Source organism: Salmo salar, chromosome 12 (assembly GCF_965601325.2).
Source record: "Salmo salar chromosome 12, fSalSal1, whole genome shotgun sequence".
Classification (NCBI taxonomy): domain Eukaryota; kingdom Metazoa; phylum Chordata; class Actinopteri; order Salmoniformes; family Salmonidae; genus Salmo; species Salmo salar.
This window is the reverse complement of record NC_138302.1, coordinates 47,156,799-47,164,091: the sequence shown is the minus strand read 5'-3', so window position 1 is coordinate 47,164,091 and position 7,293 is coordinate 47,156,799. Positions and strand designations below refer to the sequence as shown.

At 39.0% G+C, this 7,293-nt stretch overlaps 1 protein-coding gene across 4 annotated transcripts in view; it reads left to right on the top strand.

Moving 5' to 3' along the window:
• The window catches only part of LOC106565284 (replication termination factor 2), a 53,530-nt gene that overhangs the window by 30,027 nt on the left and 16,210 nt on the right, over positions 1 to 7,293 (top strand). The window lies entirely within an intron of this gene.

Here is a 7,293-nt window from a genome sequence, read left to right as displayed (position 1 = left end):
TGCCCACATGACTGGAAAACCCACCACCGGCCCAGGTGATAGGCCCAGGCCAATAGTAGTCAAGTTCCTGAGGTTCAAGGACAAGGTTGCTGTTCTGGAAAGAGCCAAAAAAGTATATCTTCCTCTACGAGGACTATCCTGAAGCTGTGTACCAGAAGAGGAAAGAACTGATCCCAGCCATGAAAGCTACCAGAGCGCGTGGGGACATTGTGTACATCCGCTATGACAGGCTCATTGTCTACCCACCCTCCCAGAAGCGTGGAATGGATGAGAGAGCTAATCATATGGTTCGTAGCCTCAACTCCGCAGCACACACACACCAATTGATTAATGGACTGCTGAATGTATTTTTTTCTCTTGCTTTGTCTGCTCTTTTCAGTATTATGTCTATCTCTGATAAGCTACCCAGGAAAGGGCTGAAAACAGCCCATATTAATATATGTAGCCTTTAGAAATAAGGTTAATGAAATCAATAACTTGCTAACATCAGATAACATTCATATATTAGCAATTTCTGAGACTTACTTAGATAATTCATTTGATGATACATCAGTACAAGTATATAACATGTATAGAAGAGACAGAAATGCTTATGGGGGAGGTGATGCTGTATATTTTCAGAGCCATATCCCTGTAATGCTTAGAGAATATCGTATGTCAAGTGTTATTGAAGTGTTGTGGTTGCAGGTTCACTTGGCACATCTAAAGCCTTTTCTTTTGGGGTATTGCTATAGGCCACCAAGTGTATGTAATGTAAACAGAGAGGTCTACTTTCTTGGGGACCTGAATATTGACTGGTTTTCATCAAGCTGTCCGCTCAAGAGGAAGCTTCTTACTGTAACTAGTGCCTGTAATCTGGTTCAGGTTATTAATCAATCTACCAGGGTGTTTACAAACACTACAGGAACAAGATCATCCACATGTATCGATCACACTTTGTTCTAAAGCTATATCCGTACCCATTGGATGCAGTGATCACAATATGGTGGCTTTATCCAGGAAAGCCAAAGTTCCAACAGCTGGGTCTAAAATAGTGTAAAAGAGATCATACAAAAGATTTTGCTGTGACTCTTATGTGGATGATGTTAAAAATATTTGTTGGTCTGATGTGATTGAGGAGCATCCAGACACTGCACTTGATGAATTTATGAAATTGCTTCTTCCAATTATTGATAAACATGCACCTGTTGAGAAACTTACTGTTAGAACTGTTAAGGCTCCATGGATTGATGAGGAATTGAAAAACTATTGTTGAAAGAGATGGGGGGAAAAGGAGTGGCTAGTAAGTCTGGCTGCATATCTGACTGGCTTACTTTCTGCAAATTGAGAAATTATGTGACTAAACTCAACAAAAAGAAAAATACACTTTTATGAAGCCAAGATCAATGATATAAAGAATGATGGGAAAAAACTTTGGAGTACTTTAAATGAAATTATGGACAGAAAGACAAATTCAACTCCATCTTTCATCGAGTCAGATGACTTATTCATCACAAAACCATTTGATGTTGCCAATTATTTTAATGATTATTTCATTGGCAAACTTAGGCAGCAATTGTATTAATACATTAAAAAAAATGGTGAAAGAAAAGCAGTGCAAGTTAGAATTTTTTAAAGTTAGTGTGGGAGAGGTGGAAAAATTGTTATCGATCAATAATGACAAACCTCCTGGCATTGACAATTTAGATGGAAAGCTACTGAGGATGGTAGCTGACTTGATAGCCACTCCTATCTGTCATATTTTTAATCTGAGCCTAGAGGAAAGTCTTTGTCCTCAGGCCTGGAGGGAAGCCAAAGTAATTCCGCTACCCAAGTGTGGTAAGCGGCTTTTACTAGTTCTAACAGCAGACCTATAAGCTTGCTGCCATCTCTTAGGAAACTGTTGGAAAAAATGGTTTGACCAAATACAATGCTATTTTGCTGTAAACAAATTAGCAACAAACTTTCAGCATGCTTATAGAAAAGGGCACTCAACAAATGACTGATGATTGGTTGAAAGAAATTGATAAGAAGATTGTGGGAGCTGTACTGGTAGATTTCAGTGCGGCCTTTGATATTCTTGACCATAACCTGTTGTTGAAAAAAACGTATGTGCTATGGCTTTTCAACTTCTGCCATGTCGTGGATTCAGAGCTATCTGTCTAATAGAACTCAAAGGGTTTTCTTTAATGGAAGCTTCTCTAATGTAAAGTGTGGTGTACCACAGGGCAGCACTCTAGGCCTTCTACTCTTTTCTATTTTTACCAATGACCTGCCACTGGCATTAAACAAAGCATGTGTGTCCATGTATGCTGATGATTCAACCATATACGCATCAGCAACCACAGCTAATGAAGTCACTGAAACCCTTAACAAAGAGTTGCAGTCTGTTTTGGAATGGGTGACCAGTAATAAACTGGTCTTGAACATCTCTAAAACTAAGAGTATTGTATTTGGTACAAATCATTCCTTAACTTCTCTAGGGTCGGTGCCACCTACGTAACAGCCAGTGGAATCCTGTGGCGCGTTATTCAAATACCTTAGAAATGCTATTACTTCAATTTCTCAAACATATGACTATTTTACACCATTTTAAAGACAAGACTCTCGTTAATCTAACCACACTGTCCGATTTCAAAAAGGCTTCACAATGAAAGCAAAACATTAGATTATGTCAGCAGAGTACCCAGCCAGAAATAATCAGACACCCATTTTTCAAGCTAGCATATAATGTCACATAAACCCAAACCACAGCTAAATGCAGCACTAACCTTTGATGATCTTCATCAGATGACACACCTAGGACATTGTTATACAATACATGCATGTTTTGTTCAATCAAGTTCATATTTATATCAAAAACCAGCTTTTTACATTAGCATGTGACGTTCAGAACTAGCATACCCCCCGCAAACTTCCGGTGAATTTACTAAATTACTCACGATAAACGTTCACAAAAAACATAACAATTATTTTAAGAATTATAGATACAGAACTCCTCTATGCACTCGCTATGTCTGATTTTAAAATTGCTTTTCGGTGAAAGCACATTTTGCAATATTCTAAGTAGATAGCCCGGCATCACAGGGCTAGCTATTTAGACACCCACCCAGTTTAGCCCTCACCAAAGTCAGATTTACTATAAGAAAAATGTTATTACCTTTGCTGTTCTTCGTCAGAATGCACTCCCAGGACTTCTACTTCAATAACAAATGTTGGTTTGGTTCAAGATAATCCATAGTTATGTTCAAATATCCTCTGTTTTGTTTGTGCATTCAAGACTCGTTTCGTGACAAAAAAAAATCTAAATATTCCATTACCGTACTTCGAAGCATGTCAACCGCTGTTTAAAATCAATTTTTATGCCATTTTTCTCGTAAAAAAGCGATAATATTCCGACCGGGAATCTGTGTTTTAGTACAAAGAGAGAGAAAATAAAAACATGGGGTCGCCTCGTGCACGCGCCTCAGTCTCATAGAACTCTGACCGACCACTATCCAAACGCGCTAATGTTTTTCAGCCAGGGGCTGCCTCGACATCATTCAGCTTTTTCCCGGGTTCTGAGAGCCTATGGGAGCCGAAAGAAGTGTCACGTTACAGCAAAGATCCTAAGTTTTCAATAAAAAGAGTCAAGAAGCTCAAGGAATGGTCAGAGAGGGCACTTCCTGTACAGAATCTTCTCAGGTTTTTGCCTGCCATATGAGTTCTGTTATACTCACAGACACCATTCAAACAGTTTTAGAAACTTTAGGGTGTTTTCTATCCAAAGCCAATAATTATATGCATATTCTAGTTTCTGGGCAGTAGTAATAACCAGATTAAATCGGGTACTTTTTTTATCCAGCCGTGTAAATACTGCCCCCTAGCCCTAACAGGTTAAGTGCTAGATTGTAAACTGTCATGGTCAAAACATATAGATTCAATGGTTGTAAAGATAGGGAGAGGTCTAGCCGTAATAGAGATGCTCTGCTTTTTTGACAACACTCCAAAAAGCAAGTTCTGTAAGCTCTAGTTTTGTCTAGTCTTGATTATTGTCCAGTCGTGTGGTCCAGTGCTGCAAGGAAAGACCTAGTTAAGCTGCAGCTGGCCCAGAACAGAGCGGCACGTTTTGCTCTTAATTGTATTCAGAGGGCTGATGTAAATACTATGCATGCCAGTCTCTCCTGGCTTAGAGTTGAGGAGAGACTGACTGCATCACTTACTTATATAAGAAACAATGTGTTGAAAATCCCAAATTGTTTGCATAGTTAACTTACACACAGCTCTGACACACACTTATCCCACCAGACATGCCACCAGGGGTCTTTTCATAGTCCCCAAATCCAGAACAAATTCAAGAAAGTGTACAATATTACATAGAGTCCTTATTGCATGGAACTTCCTTCCATCTCATATTGCTCAAATAAACAGCAAACCTGGTTTCAAAACACAGATAAAAAACACCTTGTGGCACGACGACTCTCCCCTATTTGACCTAGATAGTTTGTGTGTATGCATTGATATGTAGGCTAGGTGTGCCTTTAAAAAAAAAAATGTATGTAGTTCTGTCCTTGAGCTGTGCTTGTCTTTTGGTGTTCTGTATTATGTCATTCTGTGTTATGTTTCATGTTTTGTGCGGACCCCAGGAAGAGTAGCTGCTGCCTTTGCAACAGCTAATGGGGATCCTAATAAAATACGAAGTACCAAATGTGTGATAGTCATACTGCATATTTCTTTTCTTCAACTCTTTGCGTGCACACTGCGTGAAACCGCATACAGTACATTTGGAAAGTATACCCCACAATGACAATGAAAAAAACAGGTTTTTAGAAATGTTTGCGAATGTGTTAAAAATGTAAAACAGGGAATACCTTATTTAAAAAAGTATTCAGACCCTTTGCTATGTTACTCAAAATTGAGCTCTGCTGCATCCTGTTTCCATTGATCATCCTTGAGATGTTTCTAAAACTTGATTGGAGTCCACCTGTTGCAAATGCAATTGATTGGACTTGATTTGGAAAGGCACACACCTGTCTATATAAGGTCCCACAGTTGACAGTGCATGTCGGAGAAAAAACCAAGCCATGAGGACGAAGGAATTGTCCGTAGAGCTCCGATACAGGATTGTGTCGAGACACAAATCTGAGGCACAAATTGTATTCAGCTTTGTTCAATTGTATTCTTCATACTATAAAATAATGACACGGAATAATAAGTAAATCTTGTCTGCTAAATGAACTAGTGCAGCCCACAGCCATTTGGCATATCCACAGCAGCACCTAACATAAGGACAACTCAGAGTATGCTATTATTTTCTTCTGAAATAGATTACATTTTCTTCATGCTTCTTTAGATCAGTCTAAAAATAAATAATAGATTTAGGAGGTGTGGAAGCCAGGAGATGCTAAATGTGTTATGTTAATTAACTGTCAATTACCGTGAGGTCTCCACACGTTATTGGATTGTCAACATTGCAGAACCAAAAATGGGTCTCTGTTGAAGGTTGTAGGTCTTACAGCAGGATAACAACCCAAACACACATCAAAAAGCACCCAGGAACAGTTCAAGAATAAACACTGAACTGTTCTGTAGTGTCCAGCAATGACTCCAAATCCGAATTCCATCAAACCTATGGCGAGCTGTATAAACAGCAGTTGGTGGAAGGCACCACTCGAGTGGGCCAAAGAAGGCACTTTTTTTGTTTCTTTTTTATCTCAAGTATTAGTTCCTGGGTGCCATTTGTTTTTAGTTAGCTTAATTAGGCTAGCCCCTGGTCGGGCTCGGGACGGACATCCAGCGAAAAATCCTATCGCCATTAGCATAACAAAATGTAATACATTTTTTCAAATATAGGACTATGTTATATCGTTTTATAGATACACCTTTCCTGAATCGAACCACGTTGTCCGATTTCAAAAAGGCTTTACAGCAAAAGCAAAACATTAGATTATGTTAGAGGAGTGTATATAGTAAAAGTAGCCACATGCATCACAAATTACCAAAAAACAGCTAAATGCAGCACTAACCTTTGACAATCTTCATCAGATGACACTCCTAGGACATCATGTTACACAATACATGCATTCTTTTGTTCGATAAAGTTCATATTTATATGTAAAAACAGCATTTTACATCGCCGCGTAACGTTGACTAACTATTTTCCCTCAAATGCGTCCGGTGAAACAGCGCTACAATTTACTAAATTACTATTCCAAAACATTTTTAAAATGTAATATTGTCATTCTAAGATTTATAGATTAGCATCTCTTGAAAGCACCTGCAATGCCAGATTTAAAAATAACTTTACTGGGTAATCACACTTTGCGATAAAAGGGGATGCGATACTCAGAAAAATAGGCTACCGTTACAGGTCAGCGCCATCTTGGAACAATCGCATATCAAATCTACTCTTGTATACTATTGTCAATAATCCCTTACCTTTGATTATCTTCATCAGAAAGCACTTCCAGGAATCCCAGGTCCACAACAAATGTATTTTCGTTCGAAAAAGTTAATCCTTTACGTCCCAATAGCTTGTACTTGTTAGCGCGTTCTGAAGGCTGCTCCAAAAGCTCTGTCGGCCGCGGGACTCCTCTTTCAATAAAATGCATATTTTTTTTTTAGGTTCGTTCAAACATGTCAAATGTTGTATAACAAATCTTTAGGGCCTTTTTCAACCAGAGCTCCAATAAGATTCAAGGGGGACGATTGCATTGTCTTTCTAAACGTTTCGAAAGGGGAGGGTAGCCAGGGGCGCCGGCGTCATAATGGTGATGGCCCTCCTCATGTGACCACTTTCCACAGCCTCTCATTCTGTCAGTTTTCACAGTAGGAGACTCAAACCACTTTGTAAAGACTGGGGACATCTAGTGGAAGCAATAGGAAGTGCTCAATGAACCATTGCTCACGGTGTGATTTATAGGCAAAGTGATGAAGTTGAGCCCGCAATTCAGAATTCCACATCCTGTTACGATCGGTCTCGGGGTTTTGACTGCCATATGAGTTCTGTTATACTCAGACACCATTCAAACAGTTTTAGAAACTTTAGGGTGTTTTCTATCCACAAGTATTAATTATATGCATATCCTAGCTTCTGAGTTTGAGTAGGAGGCCGTTTAAAATGGGCACAATTTTTTTTCAAAAATCGCTGTAGCGCCCCCTATCCTAGGCGACCGTCAAGAGGCTAGCATTGTATTTTTAAAAATTGGTTCTGAAATGGGGAATTACTTTAAGGTACAGGGGTGCCATTATATTTGGCCACCACTATCTTAGTACTAGGCTTAGGTTAATTATTGTTTTGTGATTGTAACTATGTTCCATTGAGATTTGGATAGT